This window comes from Carcharodon carcharias, chromosome 3, assembly GCF_017639515.1.
Source record: "Carcharodon carcharias isolate sCarCar2 chromosome 3, sCarCar2.pri, whole genome shotgun sequence".
Lineage (NCBI taxonomy): Eukaryota > Metazoa > Chordata > Chondrichthyes > Lamniformes > Lamnidae > Carcharodon > Carcharodon carcharias.
In genome coordinates, this window is record NC_054469.1 from 13,550,647 (window position 1) to 13,573,770 (window position 23,124).

The window sequence follows — 23,124 nt, forward strand, 5'->3', positions numbered from 1 at the left end:
AATACCATGAGAAAAAGCTGAGTACAAAAGCCAGTGGATGCAAGAGATTAGTTACACCACAGTTTGCGTAATATGTGCAGTTTTAGCACTCTATTAGAGACCTTGAAAAGATGCAACATAACTTCAGCAAGAGGAGCATTCAGATGTGAAGTTTACTATATTCTGGAGTGATAAATGAAAGCTGGAATCCAGTAGGAGTGTTCAAAGTTGATGAAGGATTTAAGAGGATGGATTATGATTTAAAATACGGGTCTATGCTTGAAGTATAAAGTAAGGCACTTTTTTATACAAAAGGATCATGATATCTTCTGAATGGCTGTTCTTGCTGTCAGTCATGTGAAAAACATTACAGTAAGTGACTATTGAAACCGGACCAGTTACAATACTTTGAGTGAAACAGCTGCACTGCTGTGGGGTTGCTTATATAATTCTGAAGCATAGTTGTGATGTTAGCTGTTAGTGTGACTCTGCCCCCTGTTTTTTAATGACGACTGTTTAAGTTCTCCCTGTGATAAGCACATCCTGAGACTAATGAACTGGAGGTTTCTTCAGTTTGCAGCTGCTGACCCATTTCTGGCTCTTGATCTTTGGGAGAGGTCGAGTTATCAAGCAAAAGGATCAGGAAATAGTCTTTCTTTTTCTCTATATATCCATTTTGACCTACTGAAGTGAAACATCTGAAGCGTAAGTATTGGGTGCTTGGCCCAGGATTCTTTATATAAAGATAAATCAACCACTCGAGAAAAATATTGAAAAGTTTGGGGTTGGAACAAGATTGCTTCGGTGTCACCGCTACAGGCTTAGTGGAGCAAAAGGGTCCCGACTATTGAAAAATATTTCTTTCGTTGACTGGTTTGGGGAACTGAAATGTCACATTGAATCTGCTGAAATTGGAATTGTGACATGCTCATTAGGACAGAGTCAAGGAAACTTAACTGTAAATATAACTGTGCTGTGAATTGGGTGTGACCACCTACTGGCTCAATATTGAGCTGGAACCCCAGAGAAGGTGACTTCAAATTGCACCATGTTGCATGAAATTAGTCAGTTTTGGTTCCTTTATCATATTTTGTCACCTTGAAGTGGAGGGTTGCAGGTTCAAGCCCCACTCTAGAATCTGTGGCGTGTGTAATCCAAGCTGGCACTTAAGTGTGATACAAAGGGAAGTACTGCTGGAGGTGCTAATGATTTACTTTGTTTTTATGTTTTGCGTATTAGTTTGGACAGCCCATCTGTCCAGTGGTGAATCAGCAGTACTCTCCTCCTGAGGTGATACTTGTAGTGATTGTGTTTTGGATTAGCCTATTTTCACTCAAGTAGTCCGTTCAGAATATCACTGATACGGAAGCAGTTGCTGACTGTATGGGTGTAAGTAGTGGACACTACATTATTGCTTAATGGTCTTTGCGAAATTACTGATCTTTTTTAATGAATACAAAAAAAACACCTCCTGACCTCAACCCGCACACAGTACATATCTCCCCTCAAATTTGTGTTATATTCCTTTATCATTCCTATAAGTGCATAGTTTGATTCTTTTAAATCCCTGCAGTTTTCCCCACTATTTCAGGTATCAACTATACAGTATAATGATGTATGTTTAAACTGCAAAATCCCAATTGTAGAACTCAGTTACTCTAAAGGCTGTGTTATATCTAAGTATGCGATGTATGTACTGCATTTTATGGTACTTGATAAGCACACAGGTTTTCAGATTGTGCAGCTCTGTAACCACCTTTTGTGTGAATGTGGGCAGTATGCGTGCCTGCTCCCTGGAAGAGCTTCATGCTGTCACCACCCAATAAATGAGATGTGGCATCTCAGCTGTGCACCCTGGTAAAGTATTTTCAATCTGTAAATACTGTAAATGGAAAACTGATTAACAGTTGATGGATTTTGTTTTTTCAAGATTGCTGTAATCAGTCTCGGGCAGATGTAACAGATTGCAATAGTGTGGCAGCGATTTCAGTCCTGAATATTGCATAGTGATGTGACTGCAGACACAGGTTTTTGTGCTACATTGATTATTTTGAGCCCTGTATTCCTTTTATTTTTAAAAATAATTATGAAAAAGAAGATGCTTCATTCTTTTTTCTATATGCGATATGTCAATGGTAAACAACATATAGCATAACTGGATCACAGTGCTTAATTGTTTATTTTTGCGTAATGCATTTAAGTGAAGATTTTTTTTGAGGACAGGGTGGAGTTGGAGTGATGGCATGATAAACGTGGTTTTGGTGTGGAGCCACACTGCTTGCTGTGTAATGTGCAGGGGAGTAGCTCACAGTCAAGATTTGGGAAACGGCAAATCGGGTTTTCCCATACCTTTCCACGAAAATAGAGGGGAAAAATCTGAGGGAAAAGTCATCCTCGGTTGATAATACAGACGGTCCTTCCCTGGTGCCTGGCTGCTTTTTAATAGGGTTGATGGATGGTGGAAATAGGTTACATTTACAATCTAGGTCTAAAAAAACAACTGTTTTACTGAGTGGGAGACAGTGGAACAGAAGTTAAAGTAGCCTTGCAAATGGAGGTAAAAAATAACTGCAATTTTTTTGTCTCGTGACATTTAAATTTAATCATGATTCCAAACTCCCCCCACCCCCCTGCCAAACTCCTTTCCGTCTGTCCCTCACCTGAATGGAAATCTATGTGCGTGTGTTTTTCCATGCTGTCAGGTAGGGTAAAACTCTCTCCTCTTCACTGTTGCTTCATTGCCCTGCTGTAAACTCTTCTGCTTTCAGTTACACACAACAAAGTTGTAAAGATCATAAAAGAGAAGCTGATCTGCACACTGCAGCCTGAGTGTAAAAATGATTAATGTTCATATTTCTCCGAATAATCATTTTCCGTATTTTAAATCCAGTGATTTCTGTGCTCCTCTCGTGAATGATACCCATAAAGAGTAGATCAAATTGTGCAATCTTCTGTTGGAACTAGAGAAACAAAAGCAGTATTCATTTTATGTCTGTAGGAGGAGTCAGCTTGATGGGCTAACTGTACCTTTTTGATGTTTTACCTACTTTTCCGTAACTCCAACGATGGAATGGATCGTAGAGAGCCTGCATGGACTCTGCTGGCTGAATGGGTTCCTGTGTTGTAACCATTCTATAAGTCTACGATATCTGTTATTTCATCTAAGAACTCAATCAAGTTAGTCAAACACAATTTGCCTTTAACAAATTTGTGCTGGTTTTCATTCATTAACCCATGTTTTTTTCCAAGTGCAGTTAATTTTGGCCTGGATTATTGTGTCTCAAAGTTTTCCACCATTGATGTCAGCCTGTTACAAGGGTGTAACATTTGCAGTCCTCCAGTCCCCTCGCACCATTCCCATATCTAAGGAGGATTGGAAGAATTTGGCCAGAGCCTTCACAATTTCCACCCCTAGTTCCCTCAGCAACCGAGGATGCATTCTACTTTTCTACTGAGTGCTGCCAATCTTTTAAGTACCCGCTCTCTATCTATTTTTATACTATCCAGTTTCTCTACCACCTCCTCCTTTCCTGTGACACTGACAGCATCTTCTTTAGTGAAGATAGATGCATAGTATTTAGTTAGTACCTCAGTAATGTATTCTACCCCTACAAGAACATCTTTTTTTAATCCCTAATTGGCCCCACCTTTGACCACCCTTTTACTATTTATGTTTATAAAATATCTTTGGGTTCCCTTCTGCCTTACCCACAAATTAATTCTCTCTCTACTTTCTTTCTCTCTCTCTCTCTCTCTCTCTTTGATTCTCATTTATTTTTTAATTTCTCCTCTATAAATTTTTTATATATTTAGTGTGGTTCTCTACTGAATTATGAACCTGGCATTTATCATTAGACTCCTTTTTCTATCTCATTTTAGTCTCTATACCTTTGGTCATCTAAGGAACTCTCTCTTTGGATGCCCATCCTTTCCCCTTCATGAGTACGTGTCCAGTCTTTACCCAAACTAACTCCTCTTCCAAGACACCCCCACCAACAGTTTTACCTCCTTAACTTTGACTCAAATCCACCTGGGCCAGACTCTTTTAAACTCACTGAAATTAGCCCCCTTATAGTTGAGCATTTTCATGTGATTGTTCCTTGTCCTTTTCCATAACCCTTAATGATATTGTGATTGTTGCCTCCCAGATGTTCTACCACAGAAAGACACTCCATTTGTCCCCAGAATTTCTTTCTTTTGATCAAGAAGCTTCTGTTGTACACATTTTGGAAATTCCTCCTTCTTTGTCCTCAGCAGTGCTATTTTCCTAGTCTACATTAGGCTAATTAAAGTCTCCCCATTATCATTGCTCAATTTCTTGCATAATTTTAGCAAATTTTCTCCCCTATCTTCCCAACTCGATGGGCCGAAGGGCCTCTTCTGCACTGTGATTCTGTGATTATTTGGTGGCCTATTGTGCACACCCAGCAGTGCATTGGCTCCTCTATTGTTCTTGAATTCTAACCTAAAATTCTTCCTTTTAATCCTCAACTATATCATCCTTAAATGTTGCAAAGCTATCTTTAATCAGCATTACCATCACTCCTTTTCTATCCTTCCCCCATCTTTGTTGAATACTTAGTAGCCAGAAATTCCTGCCTCCTTTTTCGAGCCAGTTCTCCATTACTGCTACTATAATCCCATGTGGTTGCTTGGACCTGCAGCTCACCAACCTTATTTACACACATGCACTCCAAATTCATTTTAGTCTCCCTCGCATTTGCCCTGTCTGATCCCTCCCATTTCTGAACTATTCTTTACCCTTCTATGTAGATTTGTGCCGTTTTCCTCACTAAGCCCCAGTGCTTTGATTTTAATTAGCACTCTGGCAGAAAGGAAAGAGACGTAAATGCTGAATTTGCATTTTAATGGATCCTTATTTCTGAGTGCAACTGCAGTTATTTAAAAGATTTATCTAACCTCGTTGTGCAGCTTTAAAGCCTGGGAGTAGAAGATGTGGGTTGAACCTAAATGAGGATGAAATAAAAGACACACTTGAATTTCTTTAGTGCTTTTTGTGCTTTTTATGATCTCAGGCTGTCCAAAACATTTTGCAGTTGATTAAGTTCTCTTTGAAGTGTAGTCACTGTTGTAATGCAGGAAATTCAGCAGTCAACTGATGCACAACAAGCTCCCACAAACAAACAACCTTTAGACTTGACTACGCCAATGTGCTCCTGGCTGGTCTCCCATTTTCTACTCTCTGTAAACTTGAAGTCATCCAAATCTCTGCTGCCCAAGTCTTAATTTTTAGATATTCATTCATGGGATGTGGGCTTTGCTGGCTGAGCCAGCATTTATTGCCCATCCCTAGTTGCCCATGAGAAGGTGGTGTTGAGCTGCCTTCTTGAACCGCTGCAGTCCATGTGGTGTGTGTATACCCACAATGCTGTTAGGGATGGAGTTCCATGATTTTGACCCAGCAATATTGAAGTCTCGGCAATATACTTCCAAGTCAGGATGGTGAGTGACTTGAAGGGGAACTTCCAGGTGGTGGTTTTCCCATCTATCTGCTGTCCTTGCCCTTCTAGATGGTAGTGGTTATGGGTTTGGAAGGTGCTGTCTAAGGACCCTTGGTAAATTCCTGTAGTGCCACCTGTAGATGGTACACAATGCTGCTACTGTACATTGGTGCTGGAGGGAGTGAATGTTTGTGGGTGTGGTGCCAAACAAGTGGCCTGCTTTGTCCTGGACTGTGTCAAGCTTCTTGAGTGTTGTGGGTGCTGCATTCATCCAGGCAAGTGAGGAGTATTCCATCACACTCCTGACTTGTGCCTTGTAGATGGTGGACAGGCTTTGGGGAGTCAGGAGGTGAGCTACTTGCCACAGGATTCCCAGCCTCTGAAGTACTCTTGTAGCCACAGTATTTATATGGCTAGTCCAATTCAGTTTCTGGTCAATGGTAACCCCCAGGATATTGATAGTGGTGGATTCAGTGATGGTAATGCCATTGAACATCAAGGGACGATGGTTGGATTCTCTCTTGGAGATGGTCATTGCCTGACACTTGTGTGATATGAATGTTACTTGCTGCTTATCAGCCCAAGCCTGGATATTGTCCAGGTCTTGCTGCATTTGGAAATAACTCCTCAGATACTGAAGCAGCCTTTGAATGATGCTGAACATTGTGTAATCATCAGCAAACATCCCCACTTCTGACCTTAAGATAGAAGGAAGGTCAGTGATGAAGATGGTTGGGCTGAGGACATTACCCTGAGGAACTCCTGCAGTGATGTCCTGGAGCTGAGATGACTGACCCCTGACAACCACAACCAACTTCCATTGTGTTACGTATGACCCAAACCAGTGGAGAGTTTTCCCCCTGATTCCCATTGATTGCAATTTTGCTAGGGCTCCTTGATGCCATACTCTGTCAACTGCTGCCTTGATGTCAAGGGCAGTCAATCTCACCTCACCTCGGGAGTTCAGCTCTTTTGTCCGTGTTTGAACCAAAGCTGTAAAGAGGTCAAGAGCAGAGTGGCCCTGGCGGAACCCAAACTGGGCGCCAGTGACAGGCTATTGCTGAGCCAGTGTCACTTGATAGCACTATTGAGGACCCCTTCCATTACTTTACTGATGATGGAGAGTAGACTGATGGGGTGGTAATTGACTGGGTTGGATTTGTCCTGCTTTTTGTGTGCAGGACATACCTGGGCAATTTTCCACATAGCCAGGTAGACGCCAGTGTTGTAGTTGTACTGGAACAGCTTGGTTAGGGGCGTGGCAAGTTCCGCGGCACAAGTCTTCCGTACTATTGCTGGAATATTGTCAGGGCCCATAGCCCTTGCAGTATCCAGTGCCTTCAGCCGTTTCATGATATCACGTGGAGTGAATTGAATTGGCTGAAGACTGGCATGTGTGATGCTGGGGACCTCCGGAGGAGGCCGAGATGGATCACCCGATCGGCACTTCTGGCTGAAGGTTGTAGCAAATGCTTCAGCCTTATCTTTTGCACTGATGCGCTGAGCTCTTCCATCATTGAGGGTGGGAATATTTGTGGAGCCTGCTCCTCCAGTAAGTTGTTTAATTGTCCACCACCATTCACGACTTGATGTGGCAGGACTGCAGAGTTTAGATCTGATCTGTTGGTTGTGGGATCACTCAGCTTTGTCTATCACTTGCTGCTTATGCTGTTTAGCACGCAAGTAGTCCTGCGTTATAGCTTCACCGGGTTGACACCTCATGTTTAGATATGCCTGGTGCTGCTCCCGGCATGCCCTCCTGCACTCTCCATTGAACCAGTGTTGATCCCCTGGCTTGATGGTAATGGTGGAGTGGGGGATATGCTGGACCATGAGGTCACAGATTGTGTTCGAGTACAATTCTGCTATTGCTGATGGCCCACAGCACCTCATGGATACCCAGTCTTGAGTTGCTAGACCTGTTCGAAATATATTACATTTAGCACGGTGATAGTGCCACACAACACGACGGAAAGTATCCTCAGTGTGAAGGCGGAACTTTGTCTCCATAATGACTGTGCGGTGCTCACTCTTACAGATACTGTCATGGACAGATGCATCTGTGGCAGGTGGGTTGGTGAGGATGAGGCCAAGTATATTTTTCCCTCTTGTTGGTTCCCTCACCACCTGCCGCATACTCAGTCTAGCAGCTATGTCCTTTAGGACTGGCCAGTTTGGTCCGTAGCGGTGCTACCGAGCCACTCTTGGTGGTGGACATTGAAGTCCCCCACCCAGAGTACATTCCGCGCCCTTGCCACCCTCAGTGCATCCTCTGAGTGGTGCTCAACGTGGAGGTGCACTGATTCATCAGCTGAGGGAGGGCAATATGTGGTAATCAGCTGGAGGTTTCCTTGCCCATGTTTGACCTGATGCCATGAGAGTTCCAAGGGGTCTGGAGTTGGAGTTGATGTTGAGGACTCCCAGGGCAACTCCCTCCACTGTGTATATCACTGTGCCACCACCTCTACTGGACCTGTCCTGCAAGTGGAGTTACTTGTAGGCCAGGCCAGACCAGGTAAGGACAACCGATTTCCTTCCCTAAAGGGCATTAGTGAACCAGATGGGTTTTTACAACAATGGTTTCATGGTCATCATTAAACTTTTAATTCCAGATTTTTATTGAATTCAAATACCACCATCTACCGCAGAATTCGAATTACGGTCCCCAGAGCATTACCCTAGGTGTCTGATCACGAGTCCAGCAACAATACCACTCCGCCATCGCCTCCCCCCGAATTAGAGAAAATCCTGTTAACACATTGCCCCTGTGCTCATGGACCTACATTGACTCCCAATCAAGCAATATCTTGAACTTAAAATTCTTATCCATATTTCCAAGTCCCTCAATGGTCTCAACCCTCCAGCCCCACAACCCTCTGAGATACCTGTGTTCCTCCTTGTGGCTGTGCCTTCAGCTACCTAGGCCCTGAACTCTGAAATACTCCCCTTACACCTCTCTACCTTTTTACCTTGCTTTCCTCCTTTAAAGCACTACTTAAAACTTATCTCTCTGACCAAGCATTTGATCATCTAACCTAATACCTCCTTATGAGGCTCAGTGTCATACTTTGATAATGCTCCTGTGAAGTGCCCTGGGATGTTTCATTGCATTTATATAGCATCTTTACTGTAAGCTGTTGTTCCCTGCTCTTTGAATAATACCAGAACCTTTTACATGTATTTGAGACGGCAGTAGGGCTTTGGTTTCACATCTCATGCAGCACTGCTAAAACATGTCATTAGAACTGTCTTTGGAAAATATATCTAGGTTTATACGCAGTTATATTCATAACTGTGTACAGTTTTGGCCACCTTACTTAAGGAGGGGCATAATTGCATTGGAAGCAGTTCAGAGAAGGCTCACTAGGTCCATAAGTTCTCAGTTCAGAAGGTTGACTGTTCACTAATGAATATGGCTGATTCCTGGGATGAGGGGCTTGTCTTAAGAGGAAAAATTGAGCAGGTTGGGCATAGGTTCATTGGAGTTTACAGGCCCAACCTAATCAATCTCTCCTCAAAGAAAAATCCCTTCATACCCGGGATCATCCCAGTGAACTTCTGGACTGCCTTCAATGCCAATATATCTTTCCTTAGATAAGGGGACCAAAAACTGTTCACAGTATTCTAAGTGTGATCTAACTAGTGCCTTGCTATAGTTTTAGCAAGACTTCCCTATTTTTATACTCCATTCCTTTTGAAATAAAGGTCAACATTCCACTTGCCTTCCCTATTATCTGCTGAACTTGTATGTTAGCTTTTTGGGATTCATGCACGAGGAGCCAAAATACCTCGGTGCAGCAGCTTTCTGCAGTCTTTCTCCATTTAAATAATTTTCAGCTCCTCTATTCTTCCTGCCAAAGTGCATAACCTCACGTTTTCCCACATTATATTCCATCTGCCAAGTTTTTGCCCACTAGCTTAACCTGCCTATTTCCCTCTGTATACCCTGTGTCTTCCTCACCACTCATCTTCCCAGCTATTTTTATGTCATCTGCAAATTTGCGTTAGTATATTTACTTCCCTCATCTAAGTCATTGATAAATATTGTAAATTATTGTGGCCGCAGCACTGATCCCTGTGGCACTCCACTAGTTACTGGTTGCCATCCTGAAAATGCCCCCCTTATCCCAACTCTCTCTCTTCTATTTGTTAGCCAGTCCTCTATCCATGCTAACATACTACTCCCAGCAAATGGGCTCTTATCTTATTAAGTAGCCGTATGTGCGGTACTTTGTCGAACGCCTTTTGGATTTCCAAATATATTATATCTACTGGTTCCCCTTTATCTATCCTGCTTGTTACCTCCTCAAAGAATTCTAAAAAAAAATTGTCAGGCATGATTTCCCCTTCATGAAGCCATGCTGACTCAGCTTGATTATATTATGCATTTCTAAAGGCTCTGCTATTACATGCTTTATAATAGACTCTAACATTATCCCAATGATGGATATTAAGCTAACTGGCCCATAGTTATCTGTCTTTTGCCTCCCTTTTTGGATAAGGGTGTTACATTGGCAGTTTTCCAATCTTCTGGGACTTTTCCAGAATCTAAGGATTCTTCAAAGATTACTACCAGTGCATCCACTATCTGTGTAGCTACTTCCTTTAATATCCTAGGATGCAACCCATCAGGTCCAGGGGATTTATCGGTCTTTAGCCCCATTAGCTTCCCTAGTACTTTTTCTTTAATGATAGCTATTGTATTTATTTCATCTTTCTCCCCTCCCCTCCCCTCCTTTTTTTTTGCCCCTTGATTATTTAGTATTTTTGGAAGCGGTAAATCTGTGGAATTCTTCACTGCAGAGGTCTGTCGAGGCCGAATGGCCTACTCCTGCTGCTACATCTTCTGATCTTTGTATACAGCAAGTTTTGTTACAAGTCTGATAACTCGTTTCTTCCACAGTCTCTTGTATAAATGGATAAATGCTGGGCTTGCTCTGGCAATTCTATTTGCCATCTTGCTGTCAATGCAGACATTTCTGCAGATTAAACTTCCAAGTTTGATGAAGTTATCTATAGCCTTCAGGATTGTGTCATTGATAGCCTATTCTTAATCATCAATTTTCAACAGTGTATGGGTGCTCATTTTGAGTTTTACCAGGGCCACTTGGGTCTCATTATAGCCTTTCTCCAAACATGGATGAAGAACTGATTTCAAGTTGAGAGTGGCTGTCCTTGACATCAAGGCAAGCATTTGACTGAGTGCGTCATCAAGGAGCCCTAGTAAAATTGAAGTCAATGCGAATCGGGGGGAACTTGCCACTGGTTGGAATTATACCTGGGAAGATGGAAGCCAATCATCTCAGTCCCAGGGCATTGCTGCTGGAATTCCTTAGGGAAGTGTCTTCGGCCCAACCATCTTTAGCTTCATCAATGGCCTTCTGTCCATCATAAGGCCAGAGTGGAGTTCATTGCTGATGATTGCAAAGTATTCAGTTCCATTTGTAACTCCTTAGTCCATGCCAGCATGCAGCAAGGCCTGAACAATATTCAGGCTTCGGCTAGTTACGGGCAACCAATATTCATACCTTCTAAGCACCAGGCATCTATCTTCAAAAAAACAGAATCTAACCAACTCTTCTTGATATTTAAAGTCTTTACTGTCACTGAATTCCCCCCATCAACATCTTGGGGTTACCATTGACCAGAAAGTTAACTGGACCAGCTATATGAATACTGTCACTACAAGACCAGGTCAAAGGCTGGGAATTCTGCAACAAATGATTCATGGCCTGACTTCCCAAAACCTTACCACCATTCCTAAGGCACAAATCAGGATTGTGATGGAATACTCTCCACTTGCCTGGATGATTGTGGTTCCAACAACACTCAAAAAGCTCAAATCATCCAGGATAAAACAGCCTGCTTAATTGGCACCCCAACCACCACCTTAAACTTACACTCCATCCACCACCAGCACACAGTGACATGATGTGGACCATGTACAAGATGCACTGCAGTAACACATCAAGACTTCTTGGGCAGCACCTTCCAAACCTGTGACCTCTCCAACTTAGGTGAACAAGGGCAACAGGTGCTTGGGAACAACATGAAAATTCCCCTCCAAGTTGCACATAATCCTGATTTGGCAATATATTGCCATTCCTTTACTGCCACTGGGTCAAAACCCTGAAATGGGAACACAGAATGGAGATAACGAGGACTGAGTGTGCTGAGGAACGAGCGCTAACTTGGGAATTTGGTACAGGTGGGATATCTCTGGTAAGTTTTTCTTGAAGCTGTAACTTACATTAACAGTCAGACTCTGATTTGTGAGGCGCAAATGTTACTTTCTCATGCTGCATGTGGGCACGGATTGTTTCAGTAGCTGAGAAATCATGAATGGTGCTGAACATTGTGCAATTATAAGTGAACATGCCCACTTTTGACCTCCTGATGGAAGGTCATTGGTGAAGCAGCTGAAGATGGTTGGGCCAAGGACACAACCCTAAGGAACTCCTACATCGATATCCTGGAACTGAGATGATTGACCTCCAACAACCAGAACCATCTTCCTTTGGTATGACTCCAACTAGCGGAGAGTTTTCCCCCCGATTCCCACTGACTCCAGTTTTGCTTGGGCTCCTTGAAGCCTCACTCTGTCAAATGCAGCCTTGATGTTAAAGGCCAATCACTCTCACCCCACCTCTTGAATGCAGCTCTTTTGTCCATATTTGGACCAAGGCTGTAAATGTGTGTGTGAGTAAGAACTGAGTGGTGAATTAAGTTCAGCCTTGGCTGCCAGAGTCTCTGGGAGTATCCTAACTCCTACCATGTCCTATTCACCCATCACCTCCTCCATGATTTCTCCCTTCCCTTTCTGTAGCTTCCTCCAACCTTACAGACGTCAGAGATATGTATCTGCATTCCTTTAATTTTGGCCTCTTGTGCATACCTGGCTTCCTTCAACCGACCAGAGACAGCTGTGTCTTCAGCTATACATACCCAAGCCTTGGGAATTGTTTCCCTGAACTCTTCTCTTCCTTTTAAGGATCTTAAGCCTTCTTGCTTCTCTGTACAAGTTTTTGGTTAAATGTCCTAATGTCTCTTCCTTTGATTTGGTGTCAATTTTCTTTGCCTGATTTCACTCTTGTGAAGTGGCTTGGAAGATTTTACGATGTTACAGGAGCTGTATAAATACATGTTGTTCTTAACTCAAAGATTTGCCAGTTAAATGTAAAGCAAAGTGCTTTAACCTTGTAATTGAGTATAAATAGAGTGGTCTATGATTATTAATTGGTCTGGTTACACAATGCTAACATTTTCAGGTTATTGAGTAAGAAGTCGTCTTGAGTTTGCACCATCAGGCACTCTTGTGCAACTTATTCAAACTGACTACACTCTGGCATTGAACACTCCTCAGTTTGCTCTGATTTCAAAACATCCACAATGAGCACTGCATACATAATAAATACATAATTAAATACTATGTTCTGGTACCGGAAGGCACAGCAAGAACTTCTTACCTTCCCAGCATGTGGATACTGTTGTCGCTAGGTTGCATGTCTGCAAGTAATGGCATTTCTGCAGTGTCACAGCAGCGATGTCGGAAAGTTTTTTTTTTAAACCTAAATCGTCCACTCGTCCAGTTACAGCTCATCTATTTGTCACCCAGTCCCACTAGCTACAGATTTAATTAAAATTAGTGCCTCAGTATCCATTACTGCCTTAGTAAGGGTCGCTGGGTCAAAATCCCGGAACTCCCTCCCTAACAGCACTGTGGGTGTACCTACACCACAGGGACTGCAGCGGTTCAAGAAGGCAGCTCACCATCACCTCAATGGTAATTAGGGATGAGCAATAAATGCTGGCCCAGCCAGCGAAGCCCACACCCCATGAATGAATTAAAAAAAGGGAAAGCTGGAGAGAAAACAACTCCTCTCCATCTTCCACCTGAATGCGATCAGTTTTTAAGCATTAAACCAAGTGTCTTGAAAATTATTTGCAATCTGTTAATGCACTTGGTAACATTATCAGGCATGGCATTGAAGTATAAAATATCCTTAAAGTGGGAAACCTGGCTCTTACATTAACATGTGGAGCTTATTTCATGTTGATTTCAGTGCAAAAGCAGCATGTAAAATTCTGTTTATACAGATGGTGGGTATGTCTTACAGCAATGTTGGAAAAAAAAAATTATTTGACAATGCTTAAAACATCGTTTTGTTACAGATGGCACATTAATAGGATCAGGAAAAACTGTCTTGGTGTGGCAGATGGATAAATTTTGGGGAACTAAATAGATTGGGTTTTGACATTAAATTTTAATCAAAATGAAAGTGACTTGACAGGCCTGGTTTTCCTTAACGTTCCCGAGTTTCAAGCCCATTGGGGAAGGGAGAATAGAGATGCTGTTTTAGTGGTTGGCTAATTAATTTTCTTTTCGTGCACATTGGAGCACTGATTATACAATTTTAGGCATGTTTTAAAATTTTATGCCCTGAACAGACATCATTGAAGACAGTTGAGTAATGGTTTTCTATATAAGCTTTTCTCTTTCTAAACAGGGTTAGAATCTTGTTAACTTCAGGCAGAAAAGCAGTACACACAAGAATTAATGCCTTTGATCTGTTGTGAATTGGCTTCCAAGATGGTGGATATGATCAAACAAGACTGGCCAACATACAGGCTTGAGCTGAAATATGACAAGTAATATTCACATCACTACAAATGCCGGGCAATGACCGTCTCCAAAAAGAGAGGTTCTAAAAGCTTGTGCAGATGTACAATAGCATTATCATCACTGAATCTTCCACCATCAACATCCTAGGGGGTTACCATTGACCAGAAGCTGAACTAGATCAGCAATTTAAATACTGTGGTGACAAGAGCAGGTTAGAGACTGGGAATTGTATGGCAAGTAAGTCACCTCCTGATTTTCCAAAGCCTGTCCAACATCTAAAAGACATAAGTCTTTGAGGAGACAGTGCCATAGTGGTAATGTCACCAGAGTAGTAATCCAGAGGCCCAGGCTACTGCTCTGGGGACATGGATTCAAATCCTGCCATGGCAGCTGGTGGAATTTAAATTCAGTTAATAAATCTGGAATTAAAAAGTTAGTTTCATTAATAGTGCTCATGAAACCACTGTCAATTAGAAATAAATCAAAACTGACCTGGTTCACTAATGTCCTTCAGGGAAGGAAATCTGCCATCCTTACCTGGTTTGGCCTACATGTGACTCTATGCAATGTAGTTGACTCTTAAATGCCCTCTCACATGGTCTAGCAAGCCACTCAGTTGTATCAAACCACTACGAAGTCTACAAAAGGGAATGAAACCGGACAGACCAACCAGCATCGACCTAGGCACCGGAAATGACATTGACAATGCCAGCCCTGTTGACCCTGCAAAGTCCTCCTTACTAACGCCTGGGAGCTTGTGCCAAATCTTTCAGAGCTGTCCTACAGGCTGGTCAAGCAATAGCTTGATATAGTCATACTCATGGAATCATACCTTACAGATAGTGTCTCAGACACCACCATCACAATCCCTGGGTATATTCTGTCCCACTGGCAGACCCAGCAGAGGTGGCAGCATAGTGGCATACAGTCGGAAGAGAGTTGCCCTGGGAGTTCACAACATCGACTCTGGACCCCTTGTAGTCTCATGGTATCAAGTCAAACATGAGCAAGGAAACCTCCTGCTGATTACCACCTACCGCCCTCAGCTGATGAATCAGTACTCCTCCATGTTGAACCCAGGGTGGCAAGGGCGCAGAATGTACTCTGGGTGGGGGCTTCAGTGCCCATTACCAAGAGTGGCACGGTAGCACCACTAGTGACTGATTTGGCCAAGCCCTGAAGAACATAGCTGCTAGACTGGGTCTGCAGCAGGTGTTGAGGGAACCAACAAGAGGGAAAAACCAACTTGACCTCTTCCTCACCAAACCTGCCTGTCTCAGATGCATCTGTCCATGGCAGTATTGGTAGGAGTAACTACTGCACAGTCCTCTCGTGTTGTGTGGCACTACCACCATGCTAAATAGAATAGATTTCAAACAGATCTAGCAACTCAAAACTGGGCAACCATGAGGTGCTGTGGGCCATCAGAAGCAGCAAAATTATATTCAAACACAATCTGTAACCTCAAGGCCCAACATATCCCCCACTTTCCATTTCTATCAAACCAGGGGATCAACCCTTGTTCATTGAAAAATGCAGAAGGGCAAGCCAACATTAGCACCAGGCATACCTAAGAATGCAACTTGGTGAAGCCATAACACAGGACTACTTGCATGCCAAACAGTGAAAGCAGCAAGTGATAGACAGGGCTAAGTGATCCCACAACCAACGGACCAGCCCTGCCACATCCAGTTGTGACTGTTGATGATTAAACAACTCAATTGGAGGAGGAGGTTTTACAAATATCCCCATCCTCAATGATGGGGGAGCCCAGTACATCAGTACAAAATTCAGGGCTGAAGCATTTGCAACAATTTTCAGCCAGATGTGCCAAGTGGATGATCCAGCTTGGCCTCCTCCTGAGGTCCCCAGCATCTCAAATATCAGTCTTCAGCCAATTCAATTCACTCCACTTGATACCAAGAAATGGTTGAAGGCACTGGGTATTACAAAGGCTGTGGGCCCCGGCAATATTCCAGCAATAGTATTGAAGTCTTGTGCTCCAGAACTAGCTGTGCCCTTAACCAAGCAGTTCCAGTCCTGGCATCTACCAGGCAAAATGGAAAATTGCCCAGGTACGTCCTGTGTATAAAAAGCAGGACAAATCCAACCCAGTCAATTACCACCCATCAGTCTACTCTCCATCATCAGCAAAGTGATGGAAGGGATCATCAACAGTGCTATCAAGCAGCACTTACACAGGTACAACCTACTTACTAGTGCTCACTTTAGGTTCTGCCAGGGCCATTTAGTTTATTACCTCATTGCAGCTTTCATTCAAATATGGACAAAAGGTGAGGTGAGAGTGACTGCCCTTGACGTCAAGGCTGCAGTTGACTGAGTTTGGCAATAAGGAGCCCTAACAAGACTGGAGTCAATGAGAATCAGGGGGAAAACTCTCCACTGGTTGGAGTAATACCTAGCACAAAATAACATAGTTGCGGTTGTTGGAGGTCATTCATCTCAGCCCCATGACATCGCTGCAGGACTTCCTCAGGGTTGTGACCTAGGCCCAACCATCTTCAGCTATTTCATTAATGACTTTCCTTCCATCATAAGGTTGGAAGTGGCACTGTTTGCTGATGATTGCACAATGTTCACAAGATCTGGACAACATTCAGGTTTGGGCTGATAAGTGGCAAGTAACAGAAGTGCCAGGCAATGACCACCTCCAACAAAAAAAGAATCTAGTGATCGCCCCTTGACATTTAATGGAATTACCATAGCTGAATCTCCCACTTTCAACATCCTGGGGATTACCATTGACCAGAACCTGAACTGGACTAGCCATATAAATACTGTGGCTACAAGAGCAGGTCAGAGGCTGGGAGTTCAGTGGCGAGTAACTCACCTCTTGACTCCCCAAAGCCTGTCTTCCATCTACAAGACACAAGCCAGGAGTGTGATGGAATACTCTCAACTTGCCTGGATGAGTGCAGCTCCAAAAACACTCAAGAAGCTCGACATCATCCAGGACAAAGCAGCCCACTTGATTGGCACCCCATTCACCACATCCTCCACCATCGATGCGCAGTGACACAGTGTGTACCATCTACAAGGACTCACCAAGGCTCCTTCGACAGAACCTTCCAAACCTGCAACCTCTACCATCTAGAAGAACAAGGGCAGCAGATGCATCAGAACAACATTGGAGCATCGTCACCTTCATGTTTCCCACCATGTCACACACCATCCCGATTTGAAGCTATATCACTGTTCCTTCACTGTCATGGGGTCAAAATTCTCGAATTCCCTAATGGCACTCAGTGTACCCGCAGCACGTGGATTTCAGCGGCTCTAGACGGCAGCTCACCATCACCTTCTCAAGGGCAATTAGAGATGGGCAATGAATGCTGGCATTGCTGGCATCACTGACATCCACAAAAAAATTTAAAAATAAAATCTGAAGTCTCTTTCCACTTCTTGCCTCGGTGGCTCTGACGTAGAATTAAACATGGTCTTGAGTTGAGCGAACTTATAAAATAGAGAATTATCTATCTCAAGAACTTTAGGTTTATAAACCTGAAGTTCATCAACACCTTTGGACTCCCTTTTTCAGTGGTTAGGATAGTTTTGTAAAACAATTTGTGATAATTTCTTGGCTGTCAGTGGGTGGGAATAAATTACTAAAAGCTGTTGCATTGAAATTTAGTCTGTTTTAAAAAGTCTGGTCTCATTTTTCTTGATAGCAGAATATTATATAAACTAACAACATAAATTCCTCAGGAGCCCTTTACACTGGAAAATCTTCAGAATCGAGCAAGAACTAGAGGAATATCGGCACACAATGCCTGCTTTCCATGAGTTGTGATGTTGTCTTCATTTAATACTGTTGCATTCCAACAGATATTCTAGATAGATTGTGGTAACCTTGGAAAGCAATGGCTTAGATCCCATCCTGAGAAAGGACCCAAGTGGAAGGGCAAAGCTAAAATAGTGATACACACATTGCCCATGCCAGGTTGTGTGGGGAAGCTGGCAGATGATGTAGAATGAGTGAGAGTGGCTTTTGGTGTGGGTGCTGACTGTTAATGACCTATGTCGTTACTATTGTGGAAATTATCATGACTTTGGTGTAAACTATTTGTTCAGTGTTACAGTTGGCTAAAATGCTGTACAAGGTTAGCATATGGAGAATGTGATGTGAGTAAACCGAGAGACCTTTTGTCTCAGTTATTTCAGCGTAACGTTCAGGTTATTCACAATCTGAGATCAAGAGTTAAGGGGGCATTCTGTTTACAGAACATTCCATTTCCGGAAACTTCCAGAAGAAAATGTAGACTGGAATACGAAGCAGGACTAATTGGTAAAAAGTTATTTGTATCAACTTACAGTCTCATTATAAAACTCCAGGTCAGAGACTGAATTCATACTTGTCTCTGTAATTTTTCTGCCTAAAATTAAGTTTCTCAGTCTCTTCTGTAGAAGAACTAAATAAAATTTACTCAACAACTCCAGTATTAATTTCAGCAGATCCTTCAAATTGTAATGAACAGTCTCTACTGCAAAACATGAGCCTGTATTTTTCTTTTTAGAATTTACCCTGTTTACTTGGTTGTTCCAGGATGTTCTGTTAATTTCTGTTGATAAACTGAAGTCAGTTATGTTTCAGTATTGTTATGATCCCAGCTGAGATTACTACTGGACAAGCCTGATCCCAGAGTGGAACCCAACTTTATAGGTCCTAAATTTTATTTGTTTGTTTAGATACGTGGAGATTGGCTACTGAACAGAGTCACGTAATGAACTTTCAACAAAAGAATAAAACATTTTTTTAACAAGAGATGAACTATATTACAATACTCCTTCATCCACAATTGCACCTTTACGGATATATACAGATTTGTAAGGATAACACAAGTTACAAAGGCTATCTTATATTCTAATGTTCACAGTAAGTACACAGTCCATGTAAACCAATAGGCACCCTGTGGTCAGGCACACCACACTCTGAAACCAAGTGACAGCTGCCACCTCAACCAGACACTGTGGATCTCTGCTCAACCCCTTTCCCCCCACCCAGACGCTTGTCACACTGTGAGCCAACTGGTCTCACAGCACTCCATTTTTCACTTGATGATTTCCAATCTCCACTCTGCAAGACCTCGCCTTGGAATCTTCTCCCAAACCAACGCTTTCTCTTAGATGCTTTCCACAAGGGTCCACCTGCAGGATTTTGAACTCTCCTGATGTTCTTCTTCCCTGGGTAACCACATGCATTCAAGCTGTCTTCCACACACACACTCTCACCAACTCAACTGGCAACCCGTACACCACTGCATCACATGCCCATAGCAAAGAATTACAGACCTTCACTTGTCTCTTTCTGGCCTCTTGCAAGCTGTCCTTGCTTGAAATCCACTTACTGCAGCTTTTGTCTCTTTAAATCTGAAGCTTGGAGCCTTTCTTTCTGCCCCTCACTCTTAACTTCACTTAATAGGACCTTTTCCAGGTTTCTGTCCTTCCTTTGACTAGAAGGTCTTGTTGGAACTTTCTCCTGTTCCACTGCCCTGGATTGTTGTGGTCTTTTCTTTGGCTTGGTACTAGGTTTTGGCTATTTGTCCCCTTTGCTCTAGTCTTTCATGGCAGCTGACTTCAAAACCAACTAAATTTGCAGCTTCCAAATCAAACTGCTGTTTCTAATTTCTTGTGTGTGTGTGTCTGTGGGACAGACCTGCCTCTCTGGACCTTTGATGCTAGACAACAGCCTAGTTTCTCTACTAATGTTTGCTTAACTTAGCTGCAACAGTTGTAAAACTCTCATTAGAAATGCATGCACCTTTTAAAGTGAAACTAAAATTCAATTTGACCTTTCCTTAACACACAAATACAGAAATACAAATCAAACTCAAACTTTAAAGCTAAAACTCATTCCTAGCACTCAAAAATACAAATATAACTTACTTAAATTATCTCTATTTCCTAACAGTATGTCACATAGAACAATCCAAGCAAGGGATGTGGCACTGTGAAGTGATGTTGGAACTGGATAGTAAATATTTTCCACTATCAGTATATAAAAAAAAAGTATTTTCAGCTTACTGAAGTTTTAACAAGAAAATTCTTATTGTGGTAATGCTATTCGTCGTTCTGTAACTTGTGATACTTGTGAGGCCCTTGAATAACTTTGAACTTGAACCCTTAACACAGAAGTCTTACCTTTCACAAAGCCTGAAAGTAAACTTCCCACATCAGGAGAGATTATCAGTCAAATTCAACTGGCTGAAGATCAGAAAACAACAGATTCTGGCTAGAAGAGTTGGCACAGGTAGGATGGTGGGGGAGGAAGTACTGAGTAGAGCGCTCGCAGATTTGATGATCTCCATGGCAGCATTGTGTACAATCTACAAGATGCATTGCAGCAACTTCTTGAGGCTTCTTCAACAGCATATCCCAAGCCCACAATCACTATTGCCTAGAAGAACAAGGGCACAGATGCATGGGAATACCATGAGCTGCACGTTCTTCTCCAAGTTACCTCATCATCCTGACTTGGAACTATATTGTCATTTCTTCATTGCCATTGGATCAAAACAGATAATTTAAGATGGGCTCAATTTATCCCGACTGACCACGCAATGTTGTGATGAATCTCTTTAATTGGACAGTATCTTATTAAAACAGTAATAGTCACAGCTTTCAAAAGCTAGTAATTTTAATCCTCTAATTTCAATGGGAACAAATTTAATCAAAGTCCCAGACTTGCTTGTTACTGAATTTATAAATTGCTTCCAAGGTCTAGGACTGGCATCAAGAATTAGGAAAGATGCCAACATGTGTTGCTATGACATTCTACTTGCAAAAGGCTGCATATTTCAGTTGCATGCGCCTCCCTTTTGTTAATAAGCCACTCAAAGGATGTGGGCATCCATCAGGTCTGCTGGTAGAGTAAGAGAATTGAATGTTTCCCCAACGACAGTGAGTGGGGCAAACTATATTCCGTTGGCTAACTACATATTAGAGAGTTCTATGCCCTGGATTTATTTTACATTTTAAGAAGTGGCAAGGTAAGATCTGATGTTTTTTTGTGATGAGTGGGCAGTTTATTACCTGTGACACTCATTATTAGAATAAATGTCATAGCAACTCACTGAGCTAGAATAGGAAGAGCTTTAATATGCAACGTATTGGTTGCTTTAGTCTCAGCTTCTATGGATCCTCGTTTCAGAACAGTGCTTTGTGGTACAGCTGGAGGAGATGGCTAAATTCGGACCAGATCACCTGCTCAAATGTGCTGCTACTCATCAGAATATGATTCAGGGACATTGCAACAAAACTTGATACAGGGGCCCTGAGTGTTTTTTTAAATTGTTACAAATGTGAAGTTGGTAAGATTGATGTGTTTTGGGATGTCTCTTTATGTTAAGTTAATGGAGGAAAGAAGGGGTTCATGTGACCTGTTCTGCCCAACAAGCTTCAGTGGCTTGGTTGTCAAAGTGGGGGCCCAGGTTGTCTTGCTGGGAAGAAGGTGAGAGATATTCCCACCTGTAAAAATTACCAAGGCAGCTGTGCTGGCAGTGGATGGGCATTTAGTCTCCAAGTCTCCAAGGAAGGTGTTAGGAATGTCAGTTTTTGTAAATGATTATACTTTAAATTGTCTATTTAATTCCAAAATAGAATGGAGTTGGGGGTCTAGAGGATAACTAATTGACGTTTCTACCTAGGTACAAGGCCCATGGTATTCAAATTGCCAAGGAGATGCGCTCTGAAAGGGGAAGAGTCCATAGAAAACCATTGTAGTGTTGGCTTACAGGGATTTCTCGGGTATCACTGAACCTTACAGAGATGGGTCAGTCAGCCTGAAAGAATCTGAGAGAGAGAGAGCTCAAAGAGATAGCGGGAGCCAGTCTCTGTTGTTCACCACCCAGAATTCAGGTGGAAGCTTGTACATGGATTGAGGCTCATGAGGATGAGACGGAAAGATTTACCTAGCTTTGGCTAGAAGGAGGAATCTCCAGGGTAAACTTGACTCTGAAATTTAGTTTGGGGCTTAGAAGTTATTCAACTGGAAAAGGAAGAAGCAACAAGCCATCAGATGCTAAAAATATCTTTGGACTGGTTCCTGGAGAATGAAGTTTCCATTTAAGGGACAGATTAAAGTATAACCATGGAGGGGACTTTCGGTTGTTTTAAAAGGTAAATGGGGGATCTTTTCTGTAGTCTAGAGTATGAGGTACTTGAAGAATAGTGTTTAGACAATAAAAACAATGTGCTGGAAAAACTCAGCAGCTCCGGCAGCATCTGTGGAAAGAGAGAAAGACAGAGTTAATGTTTCAAGTTGAATTTGACTCTGGTTCCGATGAAGAGTCATATTTGACACAACATTAACTCTGATTCTCTCTCCAGATGTTGCCAAACCTGCTGCTTTTTACCAGTTCTGTTTTTTCCCCCCAGATTTCTGTCATCTGCAGTATTTTGCTTTTATTTTAGTGCTTAAACAATGTTTCTTTTAGTCTGTTTATTACAGTAAAAGTCTTACAATTTGAAACGTTGTGTGATCCGTCCAGTCGGGCAATAGAAATTCAACAATCTTTTTAAAATGGTTTTATGGTCTGTACAGGGATTGTAACAGCATCTTGTCTAACCATGAAGTTCTGAGGCCCTTGCTGTTACCAGTTGACATTGGGCTTTTGTAACTCAAAACCAGGGACAGACACTTTTTTTTTAAATGGCAAATCCTGTGGCCAAAGCTGCACAAATGCGATGGAGTGCTGGACTATTAAGGCTCTGGGGACCCGGGTTCAAATCCCGCCATGGCAGACGGTGGAATTTGAATTCAATAAAAATCTGGAATTAAAAGTCTAATGATGACCATGAAACCATTGCCGATTGTTGTAAAAATCCATTTGGTTCGCTAATGCCCTTTAGGAAAGGAAATCTGCCATCCTTAGCTGGTCTGGCCAACAAGTGACTCCAGACCCACAGAAATGTGGTTGACTCTTAACTGCCCTCTGAAATGGCCACTCAATTGTATCAAATCTCTACCAAGTTTCAAAAAAGGAATGAAACAGGACAGACCACCCAGCATCGACCCAAGCACTGGAAACAACAATGACAAAC

The 23,124-nt window shown here is 42.4% G+C and overlaps 1 protein-coding gene across 1 annotated transcript in view; it reads left to right on the forward strand.

Moving 5' to 3' along the window:
• Nucleotides 1-1,743: 1,743 nt before the first annotated feature.
• The window catches only part of arhgap39 (Rho GTPase activating protein 39), a 487,284-nt gene continuing 465,903 nt past the window's right edge, over nucleotides 1,744-23,124 (forward strand). Inside the window, exon 1 of the mRNA XM_041183281.1 lies at nucleotides 1,744-1,836. The gene's annotated coding sequence lies outside the window, so the exon portion shown is untranslated. The remainder of the gene's footprint in view (nucleotides 1,837-23,124) is intronic.